General features: G+C 35.1%; 1 protein-coding gene across 1 annotated transcript in view; it reads right to left on the reverse strand.

Moving 5' to 3' along the window:
• TMEM196 (transmembrane protein 196) overlaps window positions 1-18,494 on the reverse strand; it is a 332,570-nt gene that overhangs the window by 218,797 nt on the left and 95,279 nt on the right. The window contains exon 2 of the mRNA XM_057549496.1: window positions 7,814-7,927. The gene's annotated coding sequence lies outside the window, so the exon portion shown is untranslated. The remainder of the gene's footprint in view (window positions 1-7,813; window positions 7,928-18,494) is intronic.

Here is an 18,494-nt window from a genome sequence, read left to right on the forward strand (position 1 = left end):
ATACAAGCTTTAAATGATACATTAACAAGAGGGACTTAATTGATATTGGTAGGACATTCCATCCAAAAACAACAGAATACACTTTCTTCTCAAATGCTCATGGAACATTCTCCAGGATAGATCATATCTTGGATCACAAATCAAGCCTTGGTAAATTTAAGAAAATTGAAATCCTATCAAGTATCTTTTCTGACCACAACGCTATGAGACTAGATATCAATTACAGGAAAAAAATCTGTAAAAATTAAAAACACATGGAGGCTAAACAATACACTACTTAATAACCAAGAGATCACTGAAGAAATCAAAGAGGAAATCAAAAAAGACCTAGAAACAAATGACAATGAAAACACGACGACCCAAAACCTATGGGATGCAGCAAAAGCAGTTCTAAGAGGGAAGTTTATAGCAATACAATCTTACCTTAAGAAACAAGAAACATCTCAAATAAACAACCTAACCTTACACCTAAAGCAATTACAGAAAGAAGAACAAAAAAACTCCAAAGTTAGCAGAAGGAAAGAAATCATAAAGATCAGATCAGAAATAAATGAAAAAGAAATGAAGAAAACGATAGAAAAGATCAATAAAACTAAAAGCTGGTTCTTTGAGAAGATAAACACAAAGGATGAACCATTAGCCAGACTCATGTAGAAAAACAGGGAGAAGACTCAAATCAATAGAATTAGAAATGAAAAAGGAGAAGTTACAACTGACACTGCAGAAATACAAAGGATCATGAGAGATTACTACAAGCAACTCTATGCCAATAAAATGGACAACCTGGAAGAAATGGACAAACTCTTAGAAATGCACAATGTTCCGAGACTTAACCAGGAAGAAATAGAAAATATGAACAAACCAATCACAATCACTGAAATTGAAACTGTGATTAAAAATCTTCCAATAAACAAAAGCCCAGGACCAGATGGCTTCACAGGCAAAAACTATCAAACATTTAGAGAAGAGCTAACACCTACCCTTCTCAAACTCTTCCAAAATATAGCAGAGGGAGGAACACTCCCAAACTCATTCTAAGAGGCCACCATTACCCTGATACCAAAACCAGACAAAGATGTCACAAAGAAAGAAAGCTACAGGCCAATATCACTGATGAACCTAGATGCAAAAATCCTCAACAAAATACCAGCAAACAGAATCCAACAGCACATTAAAAGGATCATACACCATCATCAAGTGGGGTTTATCCCAGGAATGCAAGGATTCTTCAATATACGCAAATCAATCAATGTGATACACCATATTAACAAATTGAAGGAGAAAAACCATATGATCATCTCAATAGATGCAGAGGAAGCTTTCGACAAAATTCAACACCCATTTATGACAAAAACCCTCCAGAAAGTAGGCATAGAGGGAACTTACTTCAACATAATAAAGGCCATATATGACAAACCCACAGCCAACATCGTCCTCAATGGTGAAAAACTGAAACCATTTCCACTAAGATCAGGAACACGACAAGGTTGCCCACTCTCACCACTATTATTCAACATAGTTTTGGAAGTTTTAGCCACAGCAATCAGAGAAGAAAAAGAAATAAAAGGAATCCAAGTCAGAAAAGAAGAAGTAAAGCTGTCACTCTTTGCAGATGACATGATACTATACATAGAGAATCCTAATGATGCTACCAGAAAACTACTAGAGCTAATCAATGCACTTGGTAAAGTTGCAGGATACAGAATTAATGCACAGAAATCTCTTGCATTCCTATACACTAATGAAGAAAAATCTGAAAGTAAAATTAAGAAAACACTCCCATTTACCATTGCAACAAAAAGAATAAAATATCTAGGAATAAACCTACCTAAGGAGACAGAAGAACTGTATGCAGAAAATTATGAGACAGTGATGAAAGAAATTAGAGATGATACAAATAGTTGGAGAGATATACCATGTTCGTGGATTGGAAGAATCAACATTGTGAAAATGACTCTACTACCCAAAGCAATCTACAGATTCAATGCAATCCCTATCAAACTACCACTGGCATTTTTCACAGAACTAGAGCAAAAAAATCTCATAATTTGTATGGAAACACAAAAGATCTGGAATAGCCAAAGCAATCTTGAGAAAGAAAAATGGAGCTGGAGGAATCAGACTCCCTGACTTCAGACTATACTACAAAGCTACAGTAATCAAGACAGTATGGTACTGGCACAAAAACAGAAATATAGATCAATGGAACAGGATAGAAAGCCCAGAGTTAAACCCACGCACATACGCTCACCTTTTCTTTGATAAAGGAGGCAAGAATATACAGTGGAGAAAAGACAGCCTCTTCAATAAGTGGTGCTGGGAAAACTGGACAGCTACATGTAAAAGAATGAAATTAGAACACTCCCTAACACCATACACAAAAATAAACTCAAAATGGATTAAAGACCTAAATGTAAGGGCAGATACCATCAAACTCTTAGAGGAAAACATAGGCAGAACACTCTATGACGTAAATCATAGCAAGATCCTTTTTGACCCAGCTCCTAGAGAAATGGAAATAAAAACACAAATAAACAAATGGGACCTAATGAAACTTAAAAAATTTTGCACAGCAAAGTAAACCATAAACAAGACAAAAAGACAACCCTCAGAATGGGAGAAAGTATTTGCAAATGAAGCAACTGACAAAGGATTAATCTCCAAAATTTACAAGCAGCTCATGCATCTCAATATCAAAAAAACAAACACCCCAATCCAAAAATGGGCAGAAGACCTAAATAGACATTTCTCCAAAGAAGATATACAGATTGCCAACAAACACATGAAAGAATGCTCAACATCATTAATCATTAGAGAAATGCAAATCAAAACTACAATGAGATATCATCTCACACTGGTCAGAATGGCCATCAGCAAAAAATCTACAAACAATAAATGCTGGAGAGGGTGTGGAGAAAAGGGAACACTCTTGCACTGTTGGTGGGAATGTAAATTGATACAGCCACTATGGAGAACAGTATGGAGGTTCCTTAAGAAACTACAATTAGAACTACCATACGACCCAGCAATCCCACTACTGGGCATATACCCTGAGAAAACGATAATCCAAAAAAGTCATGTAGCACAATGTTCATTGCAGCTCTATTTCCAATAGCCAGGACATGGAAGCAACCTAAGTGTCCACCAACAGATGAATGGATAAAGAAGCTATGACACATATATACAATGGACTATTACTCAGCCATAAACAGAAATGAAATTGAGTTATTTGTAGTGAGGTGGATGGACCTAGAGTCTGTCACACAGAGTGAACTAAGTCAGAAAGAGAAAAACAAATACCATATGCTAACACATATATATGGAATCTAAGAAAAAAAAAAAGGTCATGAAGAACCTAGGGGCAAGACAGGAATAAAGACACAGACCTACTGGAGAATGGACTTGAGGATATGGGGAGGGGGAAGGGTAAGCTGTGACAAAGTGAGAGAGTGGCATGGATATATATACACTACCAAATATAAAATAGATAGCTAGTGGGAAGCAGACGCATAGCACAGGGAGATCAGCTCGGTGCTTTGTAACCACCTAGAGGGGTGGGATAGGGAGGGAGACACAAGAGGAAAGAGATATGGGGATATATGTATATGTATAGCTGATTCATTTTGTTTAAAGCAGAAACTAACACACCATTGTAAAGCAATTATACTCCAATAACGATGTCAACTTGAAAAAGAATTTCTACAAAAAATCTATAGGTAACATGATATTTAATAATGGGAGACTGGATGCTTAACCCCCTTCATATCAGGAAAAAGGCAAAAATATCCCCACTCACAATGCCATTTAACATTGCAATGGAAGTCCTAGTGTAAAATGAGTACACAGTTGGCCCTCTGAATTCTTGGATTCCACATCCTCGGATTCAACCAACCACCAATCAAAAATATTGGGAAAAAAATTCCAGAAAATTTCAAAAGGCAAAACTTGAATTTGACACACACCACCAACTATTTGCATAGCATTTACATTGTATTAGGTATTATAATAATCTAGAGATGATTTAAAGTATATGGAATGTGCATAGGCTACATGCAAATACTATGCCCTTTTATATAAGGAACTTGAACATCCTTGGATTTTGGTATCAAAGGGGTTTCCTGGAAAGAATATCACAAAGATACTGAGGGATGACTGTAACTCCATTTTGTTAGTTTAAATTTTATTTTTTTATTGAGGTGAAATCAGGTAACATAAAATTGTTTTAAAATGAACAATTCAGTGACATTTAGTACATCCACAATGTTGTGCAACCACTACCTTTATCTAGTGCCAAAATATTTCCATTACTCCAAAATAAAACCTTATACACATTAAGCAATTATTCCCCATTTGACCCTTCTCCCCCATTTCAGACCTTGGCAACCACCAATCTGCTCACTGTTTATACAGATTTATCTATTCTGGACATTTCATATAAGTGGAATCTTACAATATGTGACATTTTGTGTCTCGATTCTTCCACTTAGCATAATGTTTTCTAGGTATATCCACATTTTACAATGTATCAGTACTTCACTTTTTTTTTTTTACAACTGAATAATATTCCATTGTGTATTGATATATAGATATATACCACATTTTTTCCCCCATTTATCCATTGATGGACATTTGGGTTGTTTCCAACATTTTGGCTATTGTGAATGGTACATGAACATTCATGTTCAAAAACCTGTTTGCGTATATGTTTTTAATTCTTTTGGACATATCTCGAAAAGTGGAATATGCTGGATTACATGGTTATTCTGTATTTAACTTGCTGAGGAACCACAAAAACTGTTTTCCACGGATGAACCACTTTGTATTCCCAACACCAACGTACAGGGTTCCAATTTCTCCACATCCTTGTCAACACTTGTTATTTTTCTTTTAAACTTATTGTAGCCATCCTTGTGGATGTGAAGTTGTATCTCATTATAGTTTTGATTTGCATTTCTTTAATGACTAATGATGCTGAGAATCTTTTCATGTGCTTATTGGGCATCTATATCTTCTTTGTATAGACGTCTATTTAAGTTCTTTTCCCATTTTTAAATTGGGTGGTTTAATTTTTTGTTGTGCTGTAGGAAGTCTTTATATATTTTGGATTCCTGACCATTATCAGATATATGGCTCACAAATATTTTATCTCATTCTGTAGGTTGTGTTTGTACTTTCTTTTTTTTCCCAAAACAAACAACATTTTATTCAAGTATAGTTTATTCACAATGTTGTGTTAGCTTGTGTTCTCGTTTTCTTGATAGTGCCCTTGATGCACAAAAGTTTTTAATTTTGATAAAATCCAATATATTTTTACTTTTGTTGTCATAGCTAAGAATTCATTACCAGATGCAAGGCCATGGAGATTTACCCTATGTTTTCGTATAAGAGTTTCATAATTTTATCACTTATATTTAGCTTACTCAACTTTTTTGAGTTAATTTTTTATACGGTGTGAGGTAAGGACCTAACTTCATTGTTTTGTATGTGGATATACAGTTGTCCCAGCATCACATGTTGAAGAAACTTTTTTAACTGCTGATGATCTTGGCACTCGTCAAAAATCAGTTAAGCACATATGTATATGTTTACTTCTTTCTCTCCAACTCTGCTTCCTTTTTCTCATTTCTTATGTATAGAAACACAACTGACTTTTGTGTGTTGACTGCATATTTTACAACCTTGCAGAATTGATTCAAGGTTCAGAAAGGATTTCATGAATCTGTTTCCAGTTATTTTAAAGATGTCAAATTTACGTAATTCTCTGGTTGGATTGTCCACACAAAAACCTGCACACAGATGTTTATAGAAGCTTCACTTATAATTGTCTAAACTCGGAAGCAACCAAATCCTTCAGTACCTGAATGGATGAATAAACTGTGATACATCTAAACAATGGAATATTATTCAGCACTAAAAAGAAATGACCTATCAAGCTATGAAATGACATGAAAGAAACATAAATACATATTACTAAGTGAAAGAGGCCAATCTTAAAAAGCTACATACTGTATGTTTCCAATTATATAAGAGTCTGGAAAAGTAAGAATTGTGGAGGTAATAAAAAGATTAGTGTTTGCCACTGGGGGATTGGGGGAGGGTGGAGGGACACAGTGGAGATGAACAATCAGAGCACAGAGAATTTTTTGGGCAGTGAAAATGCTTTGTATGATATATGATTATGGATATATGTCATTGTACATTTGCCCATTGTGCATTTGCCCAAACAATCAGAGCACAGAGAATTTTGGGGGCAGTGAAAATGCTTTGTATGATATATGATTATGGATATATGTCATTGTACATTTGCCCAAAGAATGTAGGACACCAAGAGTGAACTTAAAGGTAAACTATGCACTGAGTGATTATGATTTGTCAATGTGGGATCATCCTTGGTAAAAAATGTACCATTCTGGTGAGTGATATTGATAAGGAGGGAGGATATTTACATCTATAAGCAGGGAATGAGAAATCCTGTACCTTTCTCTCAACTTTATTGTAAACCTAAACTGCTCTAAAAAGCAGTGTTTTTTTTAAAAAAAGAACTCTTCAAGAAATCTTTCTAAATCACTTGCTGAAGCCTAGATATGTCATGCTTAATATATTTACTGACCATCTGTTTAGTAATCCTATCAAGGAAAGAAATAAACTATACCCATCATGACTTGTTCTAAATGAATACATGCTGATACTTCATGATCGTTTTTTCCCTGGGTGCTCAAAAACTATTCGTTTAAAATGTACTCTAGAATCTTGCTGAGATAAAGTTATTAGTCTATAGTTTGTGAGATATGCTGTCTTTTTCCTTTTGAGAATAAGAACTTCTTTCTAGCTAATAGCCATAGTCAGGGAGAAGATGAAGAGAATTAAGAAATGTTTAATAAGATTTATTGCAGAAAATGAAAAATTTTAAATACAGTGCATAGAATTATATTGGAAAGGAAGGATGAAGTTATATGACTCTGAGAAGGAGGAAGGGAACTTAAACTTTCACCAAGAGAATAAAGGATAGAGAATGATGACAGGAAAAGGAGAAAGAAAAGAATGTAACAATAAGTATAAGAGATTGATCCCATAGAAGGAGAAGACACATTCTGGAAAGAAAAAGAAAAAGAAAGAAACAAAGAGCATGCTCACCAAATACTGGCAAGCTCCAAAAGAAAGTGAGAACTTGAAGCATTTGACAGCATTCTGAGGTGTTACATAAAAGTTTAAAGTATTCTCAACAAACTGAATTAGAATGAAAGATCCAAGTTAAGAGACTTACAAAACTACAGTTCAGGACCCACCCTTGACAATTCACGTGTGTCTAATGAAACCAGGGATGGCACATGGAGGCCAAGATGGTGGAGTAAGATAAGGTAATTGTGATTCATTCCAATTCCCCCACCCTATAAACTCTACTAAAACTGATAGTGATCCCTTACATAGCACATAATGCCATGCTCTTGAGTCTTCAGATGGATTACTTTCTTTAATACTCACAACAATTAAGTTCTACTGCTATACTCATTTTGTCAATAGATAAATTGAAATTAAGAGAGATTAAGTAATTTGGCCCAAATCACACAGCTAGCACATGGTGGAAATGGCATATTAATTTCAATTCTGTTACTTCACAGCCTAATTTCTTAACCAGTAAGTTTGTAACCCAGGGTTATCCCACTTGATTTTTCATAATTGCTCCTCTTAAAAGTTAGATATAGCCAAATATAAGTTTGAAAAAAAAATTTTTTTTTCTGAATATACAGAACTAAAAAATGTGCTTAAAGTAATTCACGGCTGAATTATCAGGAGATGAAATTGTCACACTTACCTTCTGTTCAACAGGATCATGCAGTGCAGTGCCCGGTCTGATACTCAGAAGCCAAAAGCTAATTCCTTTGTGATTTAGGCACACCAGTACCTCAGGCTCAAAGGGTTCTTCTTCCTGTATGTAAAATGATACACATGGTTAGTCTAAGCTCCTGTGTTTTCGCATTGTTCACATCCCTAAGTGTAATAGAACATAAAATATTTTGTTAATAGCAGCTATGTTTCATTCAATCCAATTCTGAACTGAGTCAGCAAAATTATTCCAAGCCTGACATGTTTAATGCTGTTATAGTTGTATTCCAGGGGGAATTTGGCTACACTGGAAGGTACCCAAACGGGGAGGCCAGAGCAGGGTAGTGTTGTCTGATGCTCCCAATTGAGCCAGGGACTCAAGCAGCCAATGAACTATAAAAAGAAGATTGAAGCAGAGAAGCTAGTAGGACAAATCTAATCTAGATTCCTTAAAGTAGATATGAGAAGAGATAGAAGCCCAAAGGAGCAGATACCAAAGTCCATTCCTTCATGACGTTCTGACATAAAACTGGTTTACTGCAACATTCTTTAGAAAAGTGACTCAACCTCATAAAAACATGTAGTGTTAGCCATTTGGAATGAAAGTATGCATATATTTCACCAGTCAGCTCTCTGGGTTTAACTGATGATGATCAAACCCTAGTAGATTTGCTTTCATTCTGACATACAAAGTTTGGATATTAACCTGAAGCTCAAAATCCCTTTCTAGACTGGACCTACAAAATTGGACTGGATCATTTTCCAGCTATTTGTTTTTTCTGGCTAGACTCATGGTCCAACATGTTTTTTGTTGGTCAGGAAATACCAAAAGTACAGACTTTCCTGAGGAATTTGGCCATTTAGCTTCCGATTCTTTGCCAGAATTTAAGCATGTTAAAGATAGGGATAAACGGGATGCAAAAAGTGAAAAAAAGAAATAGCAGAAATTTTTAAAACTAGGAAAGGGACAATTGAATTCTTTTGGTGTATCAAGTGAAGACCTTAAAAAGACAACAGCAAGAAAATAAAAGTTTTGTAAGCAATATGTTTTACAAAATTTATATGCTTTAATTTAGGTTACTGATTAAAATTGACGATTAAAAACAATATGAGAGCAAATATTCCCTGAAATTGAACAGTGAAATATGACACTAGTGTATGTTTGACATGTTGGATCAATTTTCTTGCTTCTCTTTGATGAGCAAGATGGTCATTTTAAGATTCTTCAAAATGGAACAAAAATGACAACTGGATAAGACTGATTAAATATTACTGCCAGATTGATATTAGACAAGAAAAGTCAAAAGCAGAACCGTGAACATTTCCTGAGCATGTGCCATACCTATTGCTTTATCTCATCTCTACCTGGAAGAGGTAGTGAGTTAGTGTAAAATTGTTTCTAAACCAGTATAAAGAGGGCAGATCGGTCTGGCAGCACCACAAGGAAAAGGAACCTGGGAATGCCTGGATAAGGTAATGGGCTCTGGTCTACACTGTTAAACTCAATTTGGCAGTACTGTACCGTATTTGACTTGAGACTTAGTTAAAATGCTGCAGTGGGTGGTTCTGAAAATAAAAATCCAGTTAAACCATCTGGCTCTTCAGTTATGCAAAATATAAAACAATTTGCCTAGATTCCCCTCTTTCCATCACTCCCTGTTGACTTTCATTGCTAGATTCTATTTTGGGCATTTTTATTATTCAGAAAAATATTTGAGCATGCTGACTCCCCCTCCACCAATTGACTTTGACAGCAAAGCTTTTCAAAGCATTAACAGTCATGGATAAATTATCTTTGGAAAAATAAAAACACAGTCATTAGACCAAATGATATTTTATATACTTCATTTTACTATCACATAGTCTTATTTTTTGAAATGAGGTTATATATAGATGTAATTTACTTAGTGCTTCAGTGGCTGGTTTCTGAAGTTTTGTAAGCTATCAAACCATTATCTGACCTACTCAAATAATAAACCTTCTAAAATGGAAAACAGCCAATCATGAAGTGACAACAATACAGAGCAACAAAATGTATTCAGGTACAAATTCATATTTAATGGATATAAATCTCAATGGTTTTGGAATTGAATGATAAATATAGTTAATCTAATTTACTAGCAATCTCCTTTAAAGCAATCTATACCTTCTCAGAAAATTAAATACACTATTACATATATTATTTTTGGAATGCAGATTTTTTCTTTGGGAAATATATCTAGAAAAATACACATATAAGGTTAATCAATATATGAAAAAAAATGTGTAGTTTATGAAATCAGCCTTTTACTTTTGGCAAGTGTGTCTTGGCTTATAAACACTAAAATATCTAATATTAGTAATATTCAAAGAATTATACAGCTATACAATGATACCTCCTAAAATAATCTACTTGAAAAAATTACAAAGAATTTCAATTACTCAGTATTACCGAGGCAATTGAAATATATGCATATCTATACACTGTTGCTAAGAGCGTAAAACAGTAGGAAATTTCTGGAGTGTTATTTGATAATAAATATAAAAACACTTAAAAATAGACTTACTCTTTGACCCAGAAATTTTCATGTCTAATAGTTTATTCTAAGGACATAATTGGAATAGTGTACAAATGTTTTATATATATATGTATATATATATATACACACACATATACATATATGTACACATATACATATATATCTTGCATATATATATGCAGAAAGGTAAGTGCTTTATTATGTGTGTATATGTATATAATATATATATTGTGTGTGTACATATATATGTGTATATGTCAAGGCAGCACTTTATTTTTAAGACTGGGAACAAACTAAGCATAAATAAATGTGGTTATTCATGATATATCCAAAGACTACAGTGTTATGAAGCTAGAAAAAAATAATCATTTAAATTTATTTTTATTAACATGGCAATTTACTGATGATTATAGTATTAAGAAAAAGGACATTTGAGTGGCATGACAGTCTTTTCTGTTTCTGTGTGTGTGAACGTATTAAAATGTGGGAGGGGACAGAAGAACAAGAATGGTGGCATGGTGAAGCTGAGTGATGGGTTCATGACAGTGCATCACACTCATCCTTCTACTTTTGTGCGTTTGAAAAGTTTTCAGAGCATTTTTTTTAAACACACAAAATTTCATGCTACTTTTTAACAGTAATATTTTTGAGTGGTGGTATTGTGACATTTCTTCACTCTTTTTTGCTTATCAGTGAACACATATTACTCAGTAAATATTTAAAAAATAAAAATGAAAATTAAATCTACAGAAAAACACGCTTTGCTTGCTGTTTCCTCAATTCTGTACTCCATCCAAGTGTTGTTGACAGTGCCACCTTCTCTCTCAAACCTACTTGCCCGCCAAAGCCAATTGTTACCTGGGGCTAAATGGGTACAGTATGTTGTACCTCAGAAAACCTTTGGTTCTGCATCAGTCTCTTTGCTGCTGCTAGACCCGTACACCTATCGCCAGTCTCCTGCTGTTCTCGTTCTTGCTATCACCCTGAACCGATACTTAAGTCCCAGCAAACTTCCTGGGCTGAGCTCTTTCTTTCTCTCGTTATTCTGATTTGCATTTATGTGTACATGGACCTACATGCTTGCCTGCTCCTCCTGACCACAGTCAATCTTCGTCCTCACAAATCTATCCTCACACCTGTCCTCTGGCCTTCTGTTCTGGCCTATGCCCTTTGCCTCCCTAGATTCAGGGCATCATTTGGTTTTTCTCTTGTTAATTATCTTTACACATCTGGTTTCCATGGCATATTGTTCACATCAGTTCTGTACCCTGCCCAAACTAACCACCACCAAGCACTGCACAGCTCTGGTGCTACCTAAGTAGGAAATGAAACACATCTTAGCAGAGAAAATTAGGTGTATCGGTTATAAATGAGCTGATCTTGAATTGTTGACATTTCTATATTGTCAGAGATGAGATACATGACTGTAGGGAAAGCTGGACTCTGGAGCTAGACCACCTGGACTTAAACCCAGCATCTGCAACTCAGTAGCTATGGAAACTTATACAAATTAAGTGCTTCAGTGTTACCATCTGTAAAATGGGAGTAATATTCGTTGGCTGAGAGGATTAAATGAGTGAATATATATAAACCCTTTAGAACAACACGACACACAGAAATATTAATTTAGCATTTGTTCTTATTACTAACTCTAATATTTATTTTTAGTTCCTCTGAACATTGTAATTACTAAACAAATACTTGTGGGAAGAATTTAGAATGAATATTAAATAACAAAAGAATAACAAAAGCACAAAATTATGTCTTGTATGAATGTGTGAATATATTCACTCCTTTAGTAAATACTGATTGAACTTCTATGATGAGGCAGCCACTGTGCTAGATACTGGGCAAAAGACCGAGAATAAGACAAATGAAGCCTTTGTCTTTATGGCACTTACAGTGTAATGGAGGTTAAATTTGAATTGATGAATGAATTTATCAATGGCTATGTGGATGCCAAAGAATGTGATTGTAACCTTCTTTCTGAAGTAGCTTTTTCTTTGTCAAATAAGTAAAACCATCACTAGGTATGCAACTACTTTAAAAATTTTGTTTCTGTTCTTTTTGACCTTGAAAGGTAATTGACGACTGTATTTGTTAATCAAGTTAACGGTTGCCACTCATTTTATAAGATTAGGTCCAGTTTTAATTATACAAAGGGCTGAACAGAATTAAACTTACTGCACATCAACATAGCAAAAATAGGCCTGATAAAATATTCACCTTTTTTGGTTTTTTCCTTATTTTTCCACAGGGAAAAATGGCTTTATTATTTTTATTTTATGTTTTTACAATGCATGTCTGTTGACAAGCTTTCAACAATACATAAAAGGATAAAGTAAAACATAAAGGAAATCCAGTGCCCTGAGATAACCATCATTAATATTTTGTGATAGTCTTTTCATGAATCTCTTCATGCATTCACATGAATCTACATTAATGGGACCATATTATAAATGATGTTTTCGTCATCACAACATTTCCTTCCTCCCTCTCTTCTTCCTTCAATTTTTGCCTCTATAAACAAAGTTGAAGTAACATTACATATGAATATTGTATACTGGTGCTTTCATTTCTGTAGGTTAAATTCTAAAAGTAGGATTTCGAAGCCAATGTGTCCATATAGTTCTAATTTTTACTGATACTGCCCAACTGCTTTCCAGAATAGTCATATCAACTTAGAGTCTGCCAGCAGTTTGAGGGTTCTCATCACTCCTGTCTTACCAACATTTGGTATGTTCAGGCTTTTACATTTTGTAACAGTTTGGTAGGTATAATAATATCTCATTTTAATTTAGATTTCCATTTCCCTGATTTGTTCTTCTCTGGATTGCCTTTTCATATTTAGGGATTCATTGGACATTCTAAATATAAGTGCCTTTGTCTTTCATAAATTCTATAAAATTTCACTATTTTTCTCTTCTAATGCTGCTTCTCTTTTTTCTCCTTATTCTCTCTGTTTAAAATACTATTAGAGGTAAATTTAAGAAAATTGAAATCGTATCAAGTATCTTTTCTGACGACAATGCTTTGAGACTAGATATCAATTACAGGAAAAAATCTGTAAGAAATACAAACACATGGAGGCTAAACAACACACTACTTAATAACCAAGAGATCACTGAAGAAATCAAAGAGGAAATCAAAAAATACCTAGAAACAAATGACAATGAAAACACAATGACCCAAAACCTATGGGATGCAGCAAAAGCAGTTCTAAGAGGGAAGTTTATAGCTATACAAGCCTACCTTAAGAAACAAGAAACATCTCAAATAAACAACCTAACCTTACACGTAAAGCAATTAGAGAAAAAAGAACAAAAAAACCCCAAAGTTAGCAGAAGGAAAGAAATCATAAAGAACAGATCAGAAATAAAAGAAAAAGAAATGAAGGAAACGATAGAAAAGATCAATAAAACTAAAAGCTGGTTCCTTGAGAAGATAAACAAAATTGATAAACCATTAGCCATACTTACCAAGAAAAAAAGGGAGCAGACTCAAATCAATAGAATTAGAAATGAAAAAGGAGAAGTAACAACTGACACTGCAGAAATACAAAGGATCATGAGAGATTACTACAAGCAACTATATGCCAATAAAATGGACAACTTGGAAGAAATGGACAAACTCTTAGAAAAGCACAACCTTCCGAGACTGAACCAGGAATAAATAGAAGATATAAACAGACCAATCACAAACACTGAAATTGAAACTGTGATTAAAAATCTTCCAACAAACAAAAGCCCAGGAACAGATGGCTTCACAGGCAAATTCGATCAAACATTTAGAGAGGAGGTAACACTTATCCTTCTCAAACTCTTCCAAAATACAGCAGAGGGAGGAACACTCCCAAATTCATTCTACAAGGACACCATCACTCTGATACCAAAACCAGACAAAGATGTCACAAAGAACGAAAACTACAGATCCATATCACTGATGAACATAGATGCAAAAATCCTCAACGAAATACTAGCAAACAGAATCCAACAGTACATTAAAAGGATCATACACTATGATCAAGCGGGGTTTATCCCAGGAATGCAAGGATTCTTCAGTATATGCAAATCAATCAACGTGATACACTGTATTAACAAATTGAAGGAGAAAAACCATATGATCATCTCAATAGATGCAGAGAAAGCTTTCGACAAAATTCAACACCCATTTATGACAAAAACCCTCCAGAAAGTAGGCATAGAGGGAACTTTCATCAACATAATAAAGGCCATATATGACAAACCCACAGCTAACATCATCCTCAATGGTGAAAAACTGAAACCATTTCCACTAAGATCAGGAACACGACAAGGTTGCCCACTCTCACCACTATTATTCAACATAGTTTTGGAAGTTTTAGCCACAGCAATCAGAGAAGAAAAAGAAATAAAAGGAATCCAAGTCAGAAAAGAAGAAGTAAAGCTGTCACTGCAGATGACATGATACTATACATAGAGAATCCTAATGATGCTACCAGAAAACTACTAGAGCTAAGCAATGAATTTGGTAAAGTAGCAGGATACAAAATTAATGCACAGAAATCTCCTACATTCCTATACACTAATGATGAAAAATCTGAAAGTGAAATTAAGAAAACACTCCCATTTACCACTGTAACAAAAAGAATAAAGTATCTAGGAAAAAACCTACCTAAGGAGATAAAAGACCTGTATGCAGAAAATTATGAGACACTGATGAAAGAAATTAAAGATGATACAAATAGTTGGAGAGATATACCGTGTTTGTGGATTGGAAGATACAACATTGTGAAAATGAATCTAGTACTCAAAGCAACCTACAGATTCAATGCAATCCCTGTCAAACTACCAATGGCATTTTTCACAGAAATAGAACCAAAATTTTCACGATTTGTATGGAAACACAAAAGACCCTGAATAGCCAAAGCAATCTTGAGAAAGCAAAGCGGAGCTGGAGGAATCAGGCTCCCTGACTTCAGACTATATTACAAAGCTTCAGTAATCAAGACAGTATGGTACTGGCACAAAAACAGAAATATGGATCAATCGAACAGGATAGAAAGCCCAGAGATAAACCCATGCGCATATGCTCACTTTATCTTTGATAAAGGAGGCAAGAATATACAGTGGAGGAAAGACAGCCTCTTCAATAAGTGGTGCTGGGAAAACTGGACAGCTACTTGTAAAAGAATGAAATTAGAATACTCCTTAACATCATACACAAAAATAAACTCAAAAAGGATTAAAGACCTAAATGTAAGGCCAGATATCAACAAACTCTTAGAGGAAAACATAGGCAGAACACTCTATGACATAAAGCACAGCAAGATCCTTTTTGACCCACCTCCTAGAGAAATGGAAATAGAAACAAAAATAAACAAATGGGACCTAATGAAACTTAAAAGCTCTTGCACAGCAAAGGAAACCATAAACAAGACGAAAGGACAACCCTCAGAATGGGAAAAAATATTTGCAAATGAAGCAACTGACAAAGGATTAATCTCCAAAACATACAAGCAATTCATGCATCTCAATATCAAAAAAACAAACACCCCAATCCAAAAATGGGCAGAAGACCTAAACAGACATTTCTCCAAAGAGGATATACAGATTGCCAACAAACACATGAAAGAATGCTCAACATCATTAATCATTAGAGAAATGCAAATCAAAACTACGAGATACCATCTCACACCAGTCAGAATGTCCATCATCAAAAAATCTACAAACAATAAATGCTGGAGAGGGTGTGAAGAAAAGGGAACCATCTTGCACTGTTGGTGGGAACGTAAATTGATACAGCCACTATGGAGAACAGTATGGAGGTTCCTTAAAAAACTAAAAATAGAACTACCATACGACCCAGCAATCCCACTACTGGGCATATACCCTGAGAAAACTATAATTCAAAAAGAGACATGTACCAAAATGTTAATTGCAGCTCTATTTACAAAAGCCAGGACATGGAAGCAACCTAAGTGTCCACCAACAGATGAATGGATAAAGAAGCTATGACAGGGGCTTCCCTGGTGGCGCAGTGGTTGAGAATCTGCCTGCTAATGCAGGGGACACGGGTTCGAGCCCTGGTCTGGGAAGATCCCACATGCCACGGAGCAGCTGGGCCCGTGAGCCACAATTGCTGAGCCTGCGCGTCTGGAGCCTGTGCCCCGCGACGGGAGGGGCCGCGATAGAGAAAGGCCCGCGCACCGTGATGAAGAGCGGTCCCCGCACCGCGATGAAGAGTGGCCCCCGCTTGCCGCAACTGGAGAAAGCCCTCGCACGAACCGAAGACCCAACACAGCCAAAAATAAATAAATAAATAAATAAATAAGAAAATCCTTTAAAAAAAAAAAAAAAAAAAAAAAAAAAAAAAAAAGAAGCTATGACACATATATACAATGGAATATTACTCAGCCATAAAAAGAAACGAAATTGAGTTATTTGTAGTGAGGTGGATGGACCTAGAGTCTGTCACACAGAGTGAAGGAAGTCAGAAAGAGAAAAACAAATACATTATGCTAACACATATATATGGAATCTAAGGAAAAAAAAAAAAAAAGGTCATGAAGAACCTAGCAGCAAGATGGGAATAAAGACACAGACCTACTAGAGAATGGACTTGAGGATATGGGGAGGAGGAAGGGTAAGCTGTGACAAAGTGAGAGAGTGGCATGGATATATATACACTATCAAACATAAAATAGATAGCTAGTGGGAAGCAGCCACATAGCACAGGGAGATCAGCTTGGTGCTTTGTGACCACCTAGAGGGATGGGATAGGGAGGGTGGGAGGGAGGGACATGCAAGAGGGAAGAGATATGGGGACATATGTATATATATATATAACTGATTCACTTTGTTATAAAGCAGAAACTAACACACTACTGTAAAGCAATTATACTCCAATAAAGATGTTAAAAAAAAAAAAAGAAGATGTGGCACATATATACAATGAAATATTACTCAGCCATAAAAAGGAACGAAACTGAATTATTTGTAGTGAGGTGGATGGACTTAGAGACTGTCATACAGAGTGAAGGAAGTCAGAAAGAGAAAAACAAATACCGTATGCTAACACATATATATGGAATTAAAAAAAAAAGAAAGAAAGAAAATGGTCAGAAGAACCTAGGGGCAAGACGGGAATAAAGATGCAGAACTACTAGAGAATGGACTTGAGGATAAAGGGAGGAGGAAGGGTAAGCTGGGACAAAGTGAGAGAGTGGCATGGACATATATACACTACCAAACGTAAAATAGATATCTAGTGGGAAGCAGCCACATACCACAGGGAGATCAGCTCAGTGCTCTGTGACCACCTAGATGGGTAGGATAGGGAGGGTGGGAGGGAGGGAGATGCAAGACGGAAGAGATATGGGGACATATGTATATGTATAACTGATTCACTTTGTTATAAAGCAGAAACTGACACATCACTGTAAAGCAATTATCCTCTAATAAAGATGTTTAAAAAAATACTATTAGAGACAGAGCTTTTCACTCAATCCTTTCTGTCACCTAACCTCTCTTTCGATTTTCAGTCTTATTGGTCTCTCTGTGATACTTCTGTGTAATCTCTTCAGATAAGCAGTTCACTAATTTCTTCACTTACTCCTAAGCAAGAATACCACCTCAACTAAGTTTCTAGTTTCAATCCCGTACTCCTTTCTAGTAGAGTTACTTGATTTTTTTTTTCAGATCAGCTAGTTGATTTTGATAGACTTTTGGTTTTTTCTTATTACTTTTATAATAATACCCACTCTGATTCCATCAACCTTATTGGGTGTACTTAATTTATTTTATAGTCTGTATATCTGATCATTCAAAATTGGCAGTCTATGTCTATCTGATTTTGCAGAGTTCTTTTTGTTTGTAGCTGTAGTATTTTGTTATTATTATCTACAAGAGTGGAATCAAATATTCTAGGTATATGGTCATAACATTAGTGTATAGAGATAATTTTTATTTTTTCCAATATTTACCAGTTATTTCATATTTCTTGCCTAACTACATTAACTAATAGTTCCAAAACAATGTTGAATGTTACTGAAAATTGTAGCATTCCTGTCTTAGTTCTGATAGTTTTTCTATTTAATTATGTCTACCTCCTCCATTACAAATGCTGAATGCTAACAAACTTGGTACATAAACAGCCAAAGTTCATCAAAAA

This window comes from Balaenoptera acutorostrata, chromosome 7 (assembly GCF_949987535.1).
Source record: "Balaenoptera acutorostrata chromosome 7, mBalAcu1.1, whole genome shotgun sequence".
NCBI lineage: Eukaryota > Metazoa > Chordata > Mammalia > Artiodactyla > Balaenopteridae > Balaenoptera > Balaenoptera acutorostrata.